This window comes from Pleurodeles waltl, chromosome 3_1 (genome assembly GCF_031143425.1).
Source record: "Pleurodeles waltl isolate 20211129_DDA chromosome 3_1, aPleWal1.hap1.20221129, whole genome shotgun sequence".
Lineage (NCBI taxonomy): Eukaryota > Metazoa > Chordata > Amphibia > Caudata > Salamandridae > Pleurodeles > Pleurodeles waltl.
The window spans coordinates 1,176,132,941-1,176,148,375 of NC_090440.1; the positions used below are offsets into that span (position 1 = coordinate 1,176,132,941).

At 43.1% G+C, this 15,435-nt stretch overlaps 1 long non-coding RNA gene across 1 annotated transcript; it reads left to right on the forward strand.

The window, feature by feature from the left end:
* The first annotated feature begins 3,634 nt into the window (after nt 1-3,634).
* Nucleotides 3,635-14,931, forward strand: LOC138285044 (uncharacterized). Its single transcript, XR_011201499.1, has 3 exons — nt 3,635-3,693; nt 6,047-6,163; nt 12,433-14,931. It is a non-coding gene; the product is annotated as an uncharacterized lncRNA (long non-coding RNA).
* The last annotated feature ends 504 nt before the right edge of the window (nt 14,932-15,435 follow it).

Here is a 15,435-nt window from a genome sequence, read left to right on the forward strand (position 1 = left end):
AGCTTTTCCTACCTGTTCATGTTACTGTCCTCATCAACGCCCTGACTAATCCTGTATACTTGCCAAGTGAACCTATACTAATGCCTTCTGTCACTAGCCACAGGAAGCTCAAAACATGCCTTTCATGCCCCTTTAGCACACTCACTATACTAAATCCAACTCCTTCGTATTTGTGGATGCAGTTTGGGGGTGTCCAAGAATGCATCCACATTCCTCGAACTGAGTGTCACATCTACCTTTGAAACTAAGGCAAATATGCGGGGGGAAACTGCCTAAGTTCCCTACAGTAGTACACCAAACAAAGGTATAGCGGGACTCTTTCACTGACACCTCTATCTTTGCTTTGGAAGTGTGAAATTGCTTATTGAGTTTAAAGGTAGAAGTGTTGGTAAATTAGTCCCACTGGACATTTGTTTGACTTAGTAAACTTACTCTGGTTCACGTGGGCAGTCAGGGTGGTCCTTGTGTTATATACATAAGTTCCCAAAAATCACGTAAAAAATAGTCAAGAATTTACCTGTTTATCACACAGGGTAATCTGTGACAATGCGACTTATGTTGCATCCACCATTATGTGCTGTGAAGGGACTATAATGCACTTGTCAGTCCACAAATAGAACACCTACCACATTCTAATGATGAATAAAGGCATTAAGCAGGCCATAGAGGAAAAATAGAGGAAGAACAATTCTAAAGCTGCTTGCCTAGTGAATGAGTGACACATGGAAGGTAGGTATCCATGCACAGCCATTGAAAGGTTTACCCAATGACAGCTCTACCTCAGTCAATTTTCCACTTTTGTCTGATACAAAATAAAGCAATTAAAAACAACAACTCTTCTGCCACTTTTCTTGCTTGGAGTAGACTCTACAGTGGTGAAAGGGAAGAGTCCTTTTAGCTGCGTCATGAATGAGTTTGGCAAAGTGTTGATCCTGCAGCCTTGCCACGTCCTCCAGAGCATATAAAGTATAGGCTGTTGCTTCTGTAGCAGTAAGACTTTCAATGAAGGTCAACTGAAAGTCAAGGAAAGACATGAATCTTCTCATTGTGGTATGAGGATGAACAGCATACATGTTGTATGTTGCCATCTAGATCAGGCGGTAAATAGCTTGTTATACCAAGTGTGAGTTTTATGACTCGCATTGTATGGCTGAAGAACCTGGTTGTTCTTCTCCTCTACGCTCATTTACTTGTTGTAATCAAGTATACAGGTGGGCTTCTGAATTCCGTCCATCTGACCCCAAACCATGACAGGGTAAATTCACTCATCATGAATTGTAGTGGGCAGGGAAAACAGGATGTTTAAGGTGGGATATTGCAAGACTTGAAAGGTGCAAGGGAGATTAAAGAGCCTGAGAAACAAATCTGCTGACTATGTGCCAGAATGGGCAGATCATGTTTCTGGCTGTAGGAACTTATATGATTATCTGGCGTGGCTTCATCAGGTACTTGAAAACTCAGTTGAGTCAAAGCAATTCATCAGTATTTCCCTACATAAGCTCAAAGAGGTATCTCTAGTAGCAGAGTTGGAATTCTGAAAGGGCTGACTATAGTACATGCTGGTTAGTGGATTGGTTCCTACAGGAGCTTGACAAGGTGATGGTAGTTGACCAATTTTATACTTACAGTTGTCCAGGGAAATCCCAGCAGGACAGAGATTGGTTCCTGTCTAAGGAATAGAAGATTAATTCCTGCAGGAGCTTAGTGAGAGGCTTGCACTTGATTGCTTGGATACTTGCAGGGATGTAGTTAAATCACTGTGTTAGAGAATATTAGTTCCTACAGGAGTTCAGTGAGGTGCTTGTAGTAGGTTGGGCTGAGTCTTCCAGAGGCTCAGCCAAATCTCTGCAGAAAAGAAGTCTGGCTCCCACAGGAGCTCAATGAGAGGCTTGCAAAAGCATTGTCAGAGGTGCCTGCAAGGTCTCAGTAAATGCCTGCAGAATTGAATGTTTTTTCCTACAGAAGCTCAGTGAGGGTCTTGTAGTAGGATGGTTGGATCCCAGTAGGAATTCTGCTGAATGCTTGCAGAATAGAAGATGTATTACTCCAGACGCTTAGTGAGAAGTTTTCAAACGTATTGTTCAATATCCTTGCAGGCGCACAGCAGAGATTTCAGCAGAACAGAACTTGTAGTAGATCAGTTAGATCTCTTCAGAACTGCAAGTGAGCCCCTGTAGAATGGAAAATTGGTTTCTGCAGGAACTCAGTGAGAGTTTTGCAAAAGCGTGGTTAGAAATAACTGTAGGAGCTTAGTTGAATTCCTACAGAATTGAACATTACCCCCTACAGGAACGTGGTAAGGTACTTGCAGTAGATTGGCTCGATCCCTGCAGGAGCTCACCAGAATCTCTGCAGAATAGTAAATTGGTCCCTGGAGGAGCTCAGTGCGAGGCTTGTAAAAGCATGCTTAGAGGGAGGGCCTTTGCTCAGATAGAGCTTCAGGCCAAACAAAATTTGGTGGCCTTCATCGCAGCTTGCCCGTGCCCAAGGCAGGCCCTGCCACAGAAGCTCAGTTGAATTTCTGCAGAACAGAATATCGGTTCCTATAGTAGTTCAGTGAGGAGCTTGTAGCATATGGATTGGATCCGTGCAGGATACTCACAAAAGTCCGTAGGAGAAGCATTAATTAACAGTGCTGCCAAAGTGTGTACAGAAACATTGACAGAGCCAACAGGCCTGGCTTATGAAGTAATTGTGCCTGCGGTGTCTTTTGTAGGTGGGTGGCTAGCGGCCAGGTTTTGTTTGTGTTTAATATTGCATGCTCTTATGGCGGTATGCAGGATGTGTGAAATAAGGTGCTGTGCGCGTGATGAGAATATTCACATGATACATTTTTGAGTCAATGAAGTTTTTGTATTTCATTTTGTTAGTTTCCAATTCTTAAACACTAGCTCATGGGGGCATGGCGAGAAACCATGTTGAATCTTAGGGAATGAAAAAGCATGAAATACTAACATCACTGGCTCTAGGAGCCGGAAGGGAATGTCCCAGCAATACAGAGGGTAACATAAGCTTGGTGGCCCAAGTACTCGAAATGGTAACCGTTGCACCTCCTTTTCAAAAGTGGACACTTCTGTATCCATGCATTGCAAAGGACCCTTCCCTGGATTAGCTATTACTCCTAATAAACATGAAATAGCATCAGTATATAAAGAGGAGGTACACAGGAGCCCTCTCTGCTTATTTATTATTTTTTATGGCACAATTCCTTGCACACTGCAGGTGTTCTTCATTTACATTAGATCAATTCACCATATCTACGACCACATTTCCACTTCATTTTATAATAGAAAATTGTTACTAATGTTTACTGAAAATATGATAAGGGAGAAAACATTTCGGAATTTTGACCTGGGCATTTTACCAACGTGCAACATTAGGTGATTATAAGGACGTTTGCTCGTCTGATGTACTGCACATAAATTGGATTGGGTCAATTTTTAGGGTTGAGCCTGCTTCGCATGCGTTTGCGTATGCGTATCGCTAGCGAGATGCTTTAGGAACTAGAAAAGGGCTCGGAGCCCCGTCCACCTCACGTCAGTGTCTTTCATTGGTTCGTGGGCTTGCCTGTTAGAATCTGCTTGCTTTCATTAGTGCAAGGCACGCATATGTCATGCCTTTTCCGGTAGTTAGCCCTCCTCGTGCGCAGCGACCAAGTACTGGAAACATACGAGCCTCGCTGTTTCCTGTTAGGTTTGTGGACTACATTTTCTCTATTTTCACAGCGCGATCTCGCTTGGCAGAAGTCGAGCACTTTGCATAATATCGACCCTGTTACACAGTTAATTGCATTTTTGCCGGTTACGTACATAATTGCACTTTTGCCGATAGGTTTTATTACGAGTGAACTGTAACAGCGCGATCGCGGAGTTTTTTGCGTTCAACGTGGCAAGAAAAATCTGGTTGGGAGTTTACAACTGGTAATAGCTGTTGTGGGACCCCTTCATGCTCACGATGGCCAGAGGCTCGCTTATGGGAAACTGTTTTACTTATGTTGGTTCCCTGACTTATTAATTGCCCAGTCCGACCCTGACGACTAGAGTGTAGATGGGTTCAGGAGCAATGGCGAGTCAGTCATGTGCTGCTTTCAATCAGAGTGAACATGTATGGGGAGAGTCGGCAGAATAACTTCTTGTTCTTTTAACTGTGCTTGGGATCCTGTGCCTGTTCCAGACCACCTCCCCTGCTGTAGAAAATGTCCCATGGCCACTAGTGGCGCTAAGAGCAGGACTGCGATGAGGCAACTGAGGAGTATAAAATAAGTGTGTGTGTTGTCTAGAAAGGTTTTTTTTCACATAAATGTGAGAGCGAGTAGGTCACATATTGGCCACAGTACCGTCTCGAGGTCGAGGGCTGACTTCCTGTATGAGAGGGGAAAGGCTTGCAAGACAATCTAGGTATATACGTTTGACTGTTGTCTCCCGAACTCTTCTAGGTGCTATACGTGTCAAGTGTTATAAGCCGACGTTAACCCTAAGGACCAAAGCTGATTGCAGCGTCTCATGGCAGTCACTTCCAGCTGGGCTGGATTGAAGAGGTTTCTTTAGTAAATTGTTTGTAGAGCGCTATTCCTGAGTTATGGTACTCTCCCGGAGTCACAGCGCTACGTGGTTCTGCGCTTTTTTTTCCCTAATGAGGTAACTAGCGAGTAGGTCACATATTGGCCACAGTACCGTCTCGAGGGCTGACTTCCTGGATGAGAGGGGAAAGGCTTGCAAGCCAATCTAGGTATATACGTTTGACTGTTGTCTCCCGCACCCTTCTAGGTGCTATACGTATCAAGTGTTATAAGTCGATGTTAACCCTAAGGACCAAAGCTGATTGCAGCGTCTCATGGCAGTCACTTCCAGCTGGGCCGGATTGAAGAGGTTTCTTTAGTAAATTGTAGAGCGCCATTTCTGAGTTATGGTACTCTCCCAGAGTCACAGCACTACGTGGTTCGGCGCTTTTTTTCCTAATAAGATAACTAGTAAATAATCTCCCTAGAGTCTAGAGAGTGAATGAGACAATGTGTTTTTTAAACTATGAACACTTTTGAGTATTTAAGTGTGAAACAATGTCAACCATTGTAGAAAGAGTGAAAATAACAAAAAATATGCTTTGCGCCAAAAAGGCACCATGGGCTCAATCAACCCTTCCTTAGTTTTAATGGTCCTGAATATACCTGCATTCCCTGCCTCATTAATAACGTATACTTTCAACATTCTTTGGTGCTACCGTTTAATTTCGGGACATCAAGACAGAAGGGCTCGTACAGCATGATGTAGGAAGAATAGGAATACATCTCATACAAACAAACATAAGTTCCCAAATCCCAATACAAACATTTTAGGCTAGATAGTTGTAAACCAATGTAAGTAGTGAAAGGCTTAATACATGGCATGTTAAAAAAAGACAGACTGTGGGATCAATAGAAAAGGCAGGTCATATTTAGGACAAACACTTTTTACTTAGGAAACATATACACATGCTGCATTGTTAAGTTAGCTGTGCTGAAACACACAAGAGGCCCAAGCCACATTAGAATGAGAGTTTTTCTTTAAAGCTGCACCAACTGTTGCTTTCATAATGTTCACTTAGCACGAACAGGGTGGAACAGAAGGGTGTATCCTTCCTTAGCACAGGGGTCCTAAAAACCACAAGCCATTCATATTGTGTTAAGGGGAATTGTGTAAAGGGTCAGATAAGTATTTGCAAGGCAGGGCTACCATGAGCAGCACGCAACATATAATCTCTTGTTGTGCAGAAAGATAGATATGGTGAATGACGTCACTGTAACTTGCCCACCCATGAGGCCAACAAGTGCAAGTGCTTCTTTCCAGAGGCACCTCATTACCTTATCTGTACTGCTTGTAGTTGCTTACGTAAATGCTGAACTCTTAACCACAGTTTTTTGTGGTTTTTACAGTATAAATGCTACTGGTGTTTGAACCAGAACTTTGAACTTCAGTCATGGCCTCTATGTGAGACTGCCTGTTGTTCCCAGCTGAAAATCGATTAAACTTATATTATTGTGTCAAAATGATTTGTTTTATTTTATTAACAGATTTCCCTCTAACATATTGGCGAGCTAAAAGCCTAGGAGCTCTACTTTGATCTCACCAACTGCTGGACTGGGGGCCCTGCCTGTCTCCACGAGGTGATTTGTGCACATTTTAAAGAGGTAAGGGAGATGCCAACATTTATGTAAAAATCTCTGATTTCGTGGGGACAGATGGGTCTCAGTGGAAGGTAGTGAGGTGGACAAAGTACGAGGTCTGTTCCTTTTATTTTATAAAGACATTTACAATTTTGACACTGTAATATATGTAATTTTTGTGTTTGCATGCAAGATTGTGTATGAATTGAGATAATATTAAGGGATCCCGGTGGTAAGTCCGGAAGATACAGGGAGCTTGACTAAGTAAGTCAAAAGTGGTCAGAAGTAGTGTTGGACTTGGGGGCTGAGCAATCAGTGTATGTTTTAAAGAACACTCATGTCAACCTAACCCAGATATTAAATCTGGAAGTCACCATTTTTTGGTTGAAAATAGTGAAAGGTTGCCCCCTCTATGAATCCAGAGGGAAGTGACCAGTAGTATTTTGTTTGCCCTAGTATGAAATTAAGAATTACTGTGTATGTATACTAAAATTTACTGTGTATGTATATGCATGTATAGACAGAAATGTGGCCACATAATAATGTCAATATATAAGTTTGTTATTTAGTGTATAATTTAGGAATAAGTATCAGACCTCCTATTCTTATGAAGGTTAAGTTATAACAGTATACTCAAAAGTAAAGTAATTGACAGGTCCCAAAAAGTCCCAAAAAGTCAATTTATTCCACATCCCTTAATTAATTATTAATTTTTATAACAGTCAGGCTGTCACCCTCTGCAACAGAACTGACCTTAGTAGATTAGCAATATCAATACCATAGAATCATTTTTTAAGTCAGAAGTTTATGAATGCATAGGTATTTATAGTATCACCTCTAGGCCTAAAAACAACCTACAATGACATAAGAGAAATGCCTGTTAGACAATTATAAAAAATATTCAAAGAACTAATACAAGGACATTATCCTCCAAGTTAAAAGTAGTGTACTAGCCTCATGAACCCCATAACAAATATTGACACTACTATTATCCCCATTATGAAACTATAGAGCCTTAAGATTGGAGGCTAGATGAATTATCAAATAGTATAGACTGGGACATACACATATATATTGAAGGTATACAAATAGAAGGAGAATAATCAGCTACTATACATACAAATATATTTAACTACCTTTCATATAGATGTGAACAGGATATTCACATAATTAAAATAAAAGAGTTTATTTTGAAATGTACAAAACCTGTTGCAGTTGTCTTTCCAAGAGTAAGGCATTCATTTGAAGGCCTCTAAAAATAAATACATTTTGTTTTAATTTTTGCATGTGTGACACTGGAGCTACCTTGTGACCAGAAAGTGAATACATTGAAGTTACTGCAATTTTTCAGTGGAACCATGGGCAACAGCCACATGAATTCCCTGCAATAATAAACAGACTGAGATTTAGTATTAGACCTCCTACTGTATGCATTTATTGGGGACCTCCCAGGGTGGAATTTAGGATATGAGTAATTTATAAACATGTATATAGATCACAATAACATTGTTTGTTGTGTCAGGCAAACAAACCACTTAGGCCACACATAAATGCACCTACCATATATATCTATATATAAATGAACAAAGTCTTTCAGAGATTAGGGATATATATATATATCTGATGTTCACCTTCACAGCCTAATAATAGTTTATGTGAAGTCTGGAAATACCATAGGAAGTAAATAGAAGCCCATTTAGAGTGTAAAACATATAGTACAAAAGATTAAGTTCACTAAACAGACATGGGGTCTCCTTTAGAACACATGGTTAACATGTTCTCAGGAGACAGGGAAAGGATAGGAAAATACTGTAAGGAATGGCACAAAGCAACATTAAAACTTGCACATGTATGGCCCAAAGTGGGCACATTTGATAATACAATAATAGAACACAAGGCCACCTTCCTACAGAGTAAATACAAGGGAAATAAACTAGAGAAAAGGAAGATCACACTAGACATATGGAGGGTCTTTTGTGAAACAAATATGAATGAGTCAAATACAAAGCCTCAGACCCTCCCTTCGGCTCCTCCACCCCCCTATCAAGATGTGCAATTAAGGTTAGGCAGTGCTAAGGTACAGGGCATGTATACATTGCAACCTGGTGCCCCACACTCATTACCCACCTCTTCACATCCCCCTGCTGTGGGATATACAGACCCAGAGTATAACCCACCATAAGAATCTTTTTCTAAATATAGAGAATATGTTCACCCATCTCCATGTCCTCAAATGGCCAGTACACCACGGGAAATGTCAGGTGGGGACAGTACTAAATACATAGGGACACTAGATGCCACATTTACACTTCATTTGGAGGACGAGATGTCCCCCACTAGAAAAAATAAAGGTATACCTAATGAGGGATCAAGAGAGGCACAGAGAATGGATGGGGCTAGAAAAAAGGAAGGTGTTTTGAAAACAACGAGTACCAATATTATAAATAAGGCAAGAAGGTTAGCTTTCACACCAGAAAGTCCTCCCACAGAGTGCTGGAGGTTCATGCACTCAGGAGCAGAAGAGAATACTGTAGGCAAGTGGGTCACAGAGCAGGAAGATGGACGGGTAGACAAAAGAGCGACTTGGGAAAAGGAGGACGGGCCCCTGAGGCAGTCAAGGGCCCTCACTAGTCCACAAATGATTGAACAAGAAGGACTAGATGACACAGTCGCCACACACAGCAGCTTAGGTGAAAAAGATCTGGATTTAGAAAAATCTTACAAAGGATCAGAGGGGGCATTAGATGACATCACTGAACATGTTAAAAGAATGTCCCTTATTGAGGACCATAACAAGGAACAGTCACAATATGCCTGTGAGGGAGAAGAAAACAATAAGACAGGACAGACTTTACAAAAGAAGCCAAGAGAATTACAGAGATTAGTATTTGATGGGGCGCATGCACGCCCATATGAGAGAAAGGGAACATTTGATAAGGCAGGAAAAATGACACTGAGGAAAGACATGGCACATGCATTCCCTGTATGCCCTGGCAATAATTTGACGCCCAATTAAATAGTAGCTGAGTATGAAAATAGTTGGTATAATGTTGTCCCTTTTACTGACAACCTAGTAGGTTGGACAGAAGGATTGGCGTCACCGATGACACCATGGCCGCAAAAGGGTTCCTTTGAACCCTGAGACATGGCTAATGCAGAAATGTGCATTTTTTAGGCCACAGTGGATCCTTACTGGGATTATCCCTATATGCAGGAAAGCCTAAGAGTGTGGCAGAGATATGCTTATAAGTATGACTCTCGTCACCATACTGGCAATAGGACTACAGTCCTGTCACAACTGCCCTTGATATTCAAGGGCCCAGGGGTGCCTCAATATATACCGTGGCTCCAGATGGACAAAGAAAATCTTAAAAAATAGTTGCCACAACTTGCTGAGGGTGCTGGGAAATTGATAGCAGCTCTGGAGAAACATATTGCAGGGATTACTCTTGCAATAGGGGACATTAAGAGTTTACTAAGTTCCCTTATAGGAGATGAGACAGACACACTGTTCACAAAGGCAGGAGTAAAAGATGTGACATTGACTAACCCAAAATGTGATGGGGCACCCTTTAATAGAGTAAGGGGAATTGTTTGGAAACAACTGAGGAAAATGTATCCAGACAGGCCAGACATTGGGTCCCTTATGGCACAAGCAATGCAGCCAAATGAGGACCCAGCCCAATTCCTTAGCAGAATGAAGGAAAAATGGACACAGGAAGTGGGGGAGAGTTGGGATGTCACTGGACAGAATGCAATACTATTTTTCAATATAGTGAAAAAGCGTCTGCCAGCTGAAGTGCAGGATCAATTAGATAATATAGTTGCCTTAGAGGCCAAACCATGGAGAGAGATACAAGCACACATAATACATTTTTGTAAGAAGAGACAAGAAAAGGAAAAGAGAGAGAAAGATAAAATAGAGAAAGCAGCAGCTAAATTGGTCCAGCAGAAACTAGCCAAGAAAACAGAGGAAGGAATTGCCACTGTAATGGCCAGGTGATGACGGCTGTCCTCACCCAAAAGTATCCTTTAGGCCACAAACCAGTTGCATATTTTAGTGGCCTACTTGATTCTGTCATGAAAAGTAATTACCCTTGTGAACAAGCACTAGCCACAGCAGCCTTTGTAGTAGAGAAAAGTGCTCCCATTGTCATGGGTGCACCCTTGACCCTATATGCTGAACCTGCTGTGTTTGCAATAATTCAGAAAGCTAAAACAACATTAACAACACGGAGAGTATCAGGCTACGAGATAATATTATCACTAACATCCTTGAAGGTGGTAAATGCCACACAAGTCAATCCTGCTACCTTCTTTGCACACCCTATTTCAGACACTGATGATGATGCCCATGATTGTGCCACATATACTCCAGATGCGTGTAGCCAAGCGACAGAAGACCCCATTCCAGGTAGTGTTGTATATTTTGTGGATGAAACTTCCACAATAGATCAGGACACAGGAGTAAGACATACAAGTGCTGCAGTGGTCAGAGCGATGCAGCACAACTCTTCAGACACACTGCAGATAACTGAACAGATAACTTTGCCATCTCAATATTCAGCCCAGGCTGCTGAATTAGTAGCTTTAGGGGCAGCTCTCAAACAAGGGGAAGGAGAAACAATAACAGTATACTCTGGTTCAGCCTATGTCACTATAACAGTGCATTCCAGCATTATGCAGTGGAATAGACGGGGATTTCTCAAGTCTGATGGAAGCCCTGTCATGCATCGTCCCCTTTTAGAGGACTTGATACAAGCTTTAACACTGCCACATGCAGTTGCAGTAGTGAAATGCGCAGTCCACACTAATGCTCAGATTTTGTGTCCCGTGGAAATGTCCTGGCTGATTGGGCAGCCAAAAATGCAGCAACACACCCTCTTCGTGATACACATACCACAGTTTTGTTAGCTAGTGAAACATAGACACCTTCAGACCCTTTGAATGCATCCAGACATTACACAGAGACAGCTCATCTGCATATAAGAGAGATACAAGAAAATGCACCAGAACATGAGAAACAGTTGTGGGAAGCCAGAGTATGCATACAGACAGGAACATATTTAATATACAGACAAATATCAACAGGGAAGCCTGTCATGTCCCAAGCATTGCTACTGATAGCTCTAAACCAGCTACATCTTCCTTCACATACTGCTAAAGACAATGGCGGTCATTCTGACCTTGGCGGGCGGCGGAGGCCGCCCGCCAAAGTCCCGCCGTCAGGTTACCGTTCCGCGGTCGAAAGACCGCGGCGGTAATTCTGACTTTCCCGCTGGGCTGGCGGGCGGTCGCCTTCAGACCGCCCGCCAGCCCAGCGGGAAAGAGGCTTCCACGATGAAGCCGGCTCGGAATCGAGCCGGCGGAGTGGAAGCTGTGCGACGGGTGCAGTTGCACCCGTCGCGTATTTCACTGTCTGCGCAGCAGACAGTGAAATACATGTAGGGGCCCTCTTACGGGGGCCCCTGCAATGCCCATGCCATTGGCATGGGCACTGCAGGGGCCCCCAGGGGCCCCGCGACCCCCCCTACCGCCATCCGGATCCCGGCGGTCGGACCGCCGGGATCTGGATGGCGGTAGGGGGGGTCGGAATCCCCGCGGCGGTGCAGCAAGCTGCGCCGCCGTGGAGGATTCAATGGGGCGGCGGTACACTGGCGGGAGCCCGCCAGTGGTGCCGGTCCGACCGCGGCTTTACCGCCGCGGTCGGAATCCCCATTGGAGCACCGCCGGCCTGTCGGCGGTGCTCCTGCGGTCCTCCGCCCTGGCGGTCTTTGACCGCCAGGGTCAGAATGACCGCCAATATGTCCCTCCAAATACGTCAGGATTGGTTTGTCCCTTACTTACATGAGATTATTATAATGTACACACACACACCTGCACAGTGTGCCAGCAGTGTTCACCAAATCCCACCTCTAAGGTAATAGCTTCTACAATACCTCGCCCACAAGGTACCTTTAAGGAACTGCACTTTGACTACATTGATATGATTGACAGATGCAATCATTATCGCTATCTTATAGTTGTAGTCTGCCCATTCTCAAGGTGGATTGAAGCAGGACCTTGTGTTCACCATAATGCCAAGTCTGTTAACCCTCTTTGCTTTGAGAAATACCCCAGGATCAGAGCACTATTTGACTCCTCATCAAATAGTGACAGGTAGAACAATGAGCACATTTGTGCCACCAACCAGACATAAGTTGGAGACTGAGAGTGCACCTGAAGTTGTACAAACTGAAATGAATGAATACATGTCTGAGCTAACCAAAGTTGCAAAGTTCTTCTCTAAACAGGTTACACGTGCAGCCAAGAAGCGCGCCAACGTATCTCCTGTAAAGAATCAACAAACACCATTACCTTTGGGAACTTTAGCAATTTTGCAAGACAATGGAAGAACTGCAAATTTAATGGACCCTTCCCAGTGCCATCCATCCCTTTGGACACCGAGCAGGAAAAAGAGGGGGGAGAACAGGAGAAGCAACCGGAGTAAAACCTCCCTCTAAAGCCTCAATCTTAGACAATTCTTCTTTTAAGTTATGTATTTTATGTTTGTTTTTCCTCCTCGTTGCACTGATTTTACTGCTTTTAGCCCTTGGATATTTTAATTGTTTTTGATCCTATATTAATTATTACACGCATGCGTAGAACTGTTGATAATGATACTGACCATCACCTTCTCCATATTGCTTTGTTTGACAATGTGTGGTATCAGCACATGCACAGTATAGGCACATCCACATCCAACACCAGTTGTTATGTATGCTCTCTCATCCCCCATGCTGCTGGAGTAGATAAATTGCATCTCCCTAAAAAGGTATCCCCAAACATTACACATTGTCTCCTGCACCTATTTTTATGCAGAATGAGAGCACAGCTACAGCCAACTCACGTTAGTCCTGTTACTGCACGAGTTAAACCCCTGCTTCCTGATTGCGCAGGCAGGCCAGTTATTAGTATCACAAGATCAGTATTTGCCCATGATAAATGGTACAGAGACACAAGGTCCACTAAGCTTTAATAAGATAATAGGCCAGTGTCAGGAAATATGGGATGCGAACATACAGAGATATACATGGACAGGGACTACCATACACCCTAGATTAGCAATGAAATTAACACAGTTTTCTCTTTGTTTCAGAGGGAATGGGACAATGAAGGTGGGGAGTAACCTCAACTGCAACATCACCACCTACAACGCTGATATGCAGGGCGGCACCTCCAGCCTGATGGATCACTACTGGATGTGTGGGGCCCGGCTCCACATGCAACTACCCCCGAACTGGAATGGCCTCTGCTCCCTAGTAACTTTGCACATCCCCTCCCTGGTGATACCAGGTGTGGACATCTCTCAGTTACATGACCATCCCATGAGCCATCCAACAACCTTGCTTCACCATTATCGGACAAAACGAGCTGCTGAGTTTCTTGGTACTGAAGTGTGGAAAGACGTTCCACAGGAACATAGACTATTTAATGATGCCCAAATATTTTTTGGTAGCATCCTACCATTCATTCAGGCGAAGGCAACTGCACGCTGGCTGCAGATCACACACTTTGAATTGATGAAGACCATAAATGCAATTGAAGATGGGTTCAATGCTATCAAGGAAGAACTTCGAGCCCTTAGGCTGATGTTAATGCAACACAGATATGTATTTGATTTAATGATGGCCATGGAAGGAGGGGTGTGTAAGAAGATTGGATCTTTATGTGCCAGCCAATGATGTGGACAATGGGACATTAACTCAGGCCATTCAGACATTGCATGATCTACAAAAGAAAATGATCGATGAGGGGGGTGCCCCTGATGGGTGGTTCGAGGGCTGGATCGAATGGGTGCCGTCCTGGATGTCGGGGTTGTTCAAGGCCTTGTTGCCTTTGATTGTGTTGTTGCTTTTGATGTGTCTTATTTTTCAGGTAATAATAGCATGTTGCAAAAGGTTGACAGCTAAATTGGGAGGGAGAGTAGTGGGTATGTGATGATTCCCCTAGTTTCATTAGTAGATGGGAAGGTAGGAAAAGTAGTTGAATAATCAACTAGAGGGAGGAATGATGTAGGAAGAATAGGAATACATCTCATACAAACAAACAAAAGTTCCCAAATCCCAATACAAACATTTTAGGCTAGATAGTTGTAAACCAATGTAAGTAGTGAAAGGCTTAATACATGACATGTTAAAAAAAGACAGACTGTGGGATCAATAGAAAAGGCAGGTCATATTTAGGACAAACAAACACTTTTTACTTAGGAAACATATACACATGCTGCATTGTTAAGTTAGCTGTGCTGAAACACACAAGAGGCCCAAGCCACATTAGAATGAGAGTTTTTCTTTAAAGCTGCACCAACTGTTGCTTTCATAATGTTCACTTAGCACAAACAGGGTGGAACAGAAGGGTGTATCCTTCCTTAGCACAGGGGTCCTAAAAACCACAAGCCATTCATATCGTGTTAAGGGGAATTGTGTAAAGGGTCAGATAAGTATTTGCAAGGCAGGGCTACCATGAGCAGCACGCAACATATAATCTCTTGTTGTGCAGAAAGATAGATATGGTGAATGACGTCACTGTAACTTGCCCACCCATGAGGCCAACAAGTGCAAGTGCTTCTTTCCAGAGGCACCTCATTACCTTATCTGTACTGCTTGTAGTTGCTTACGTAAATGCTGAACTCTTAACCACAGTTTTTTGTGGTTTTTACAGTATAAATGCTACTGGTGTTTGAACCAGAACTTTGCACTTCAGTCATGGCCTCTATGTGAGACTGCCTGTTGTTCCCAGCTGAAAATCGATTAAACTTATATTATTGTGTCAAAATGATTTGTTTTATTTTATTAACAGATTTCCCTCTAACAAGCATCACAGAATAAGTATGTGCACTCATATGCTTGGCTCAACAAATTTTAGTTTTTTCCCATTTCATTTAATTGAGCACTTTATTGCAGAAAGACTGACCCATTCCAACGTGTCACCACTTTTCTAGCATGAGTCCAGTCTTTGTGCTATTGTTGGTTCGTCAGAAGCACATGGATAAGATGAAACAGGCTCCTCTTCCAGCAACTTATTTGAATGAACAGAACAGCCTCACCCGACCTCAACACGTAATTTGGGATCACTGCACCTGAAGCACGCCTACATGTTTCGGGGCGTGGTAGATGGAGTGAGAGATATGCGCATTCCCTAACCCCAAGAGTGTTCTGCCGCCATTATGGCCCCCTGCAATAGACAGTCTCCTGTTACTTCATGAGACGGAAGTACAACTGGAGTCACCGGGAAACTATTTTCTCAGGGTCTGC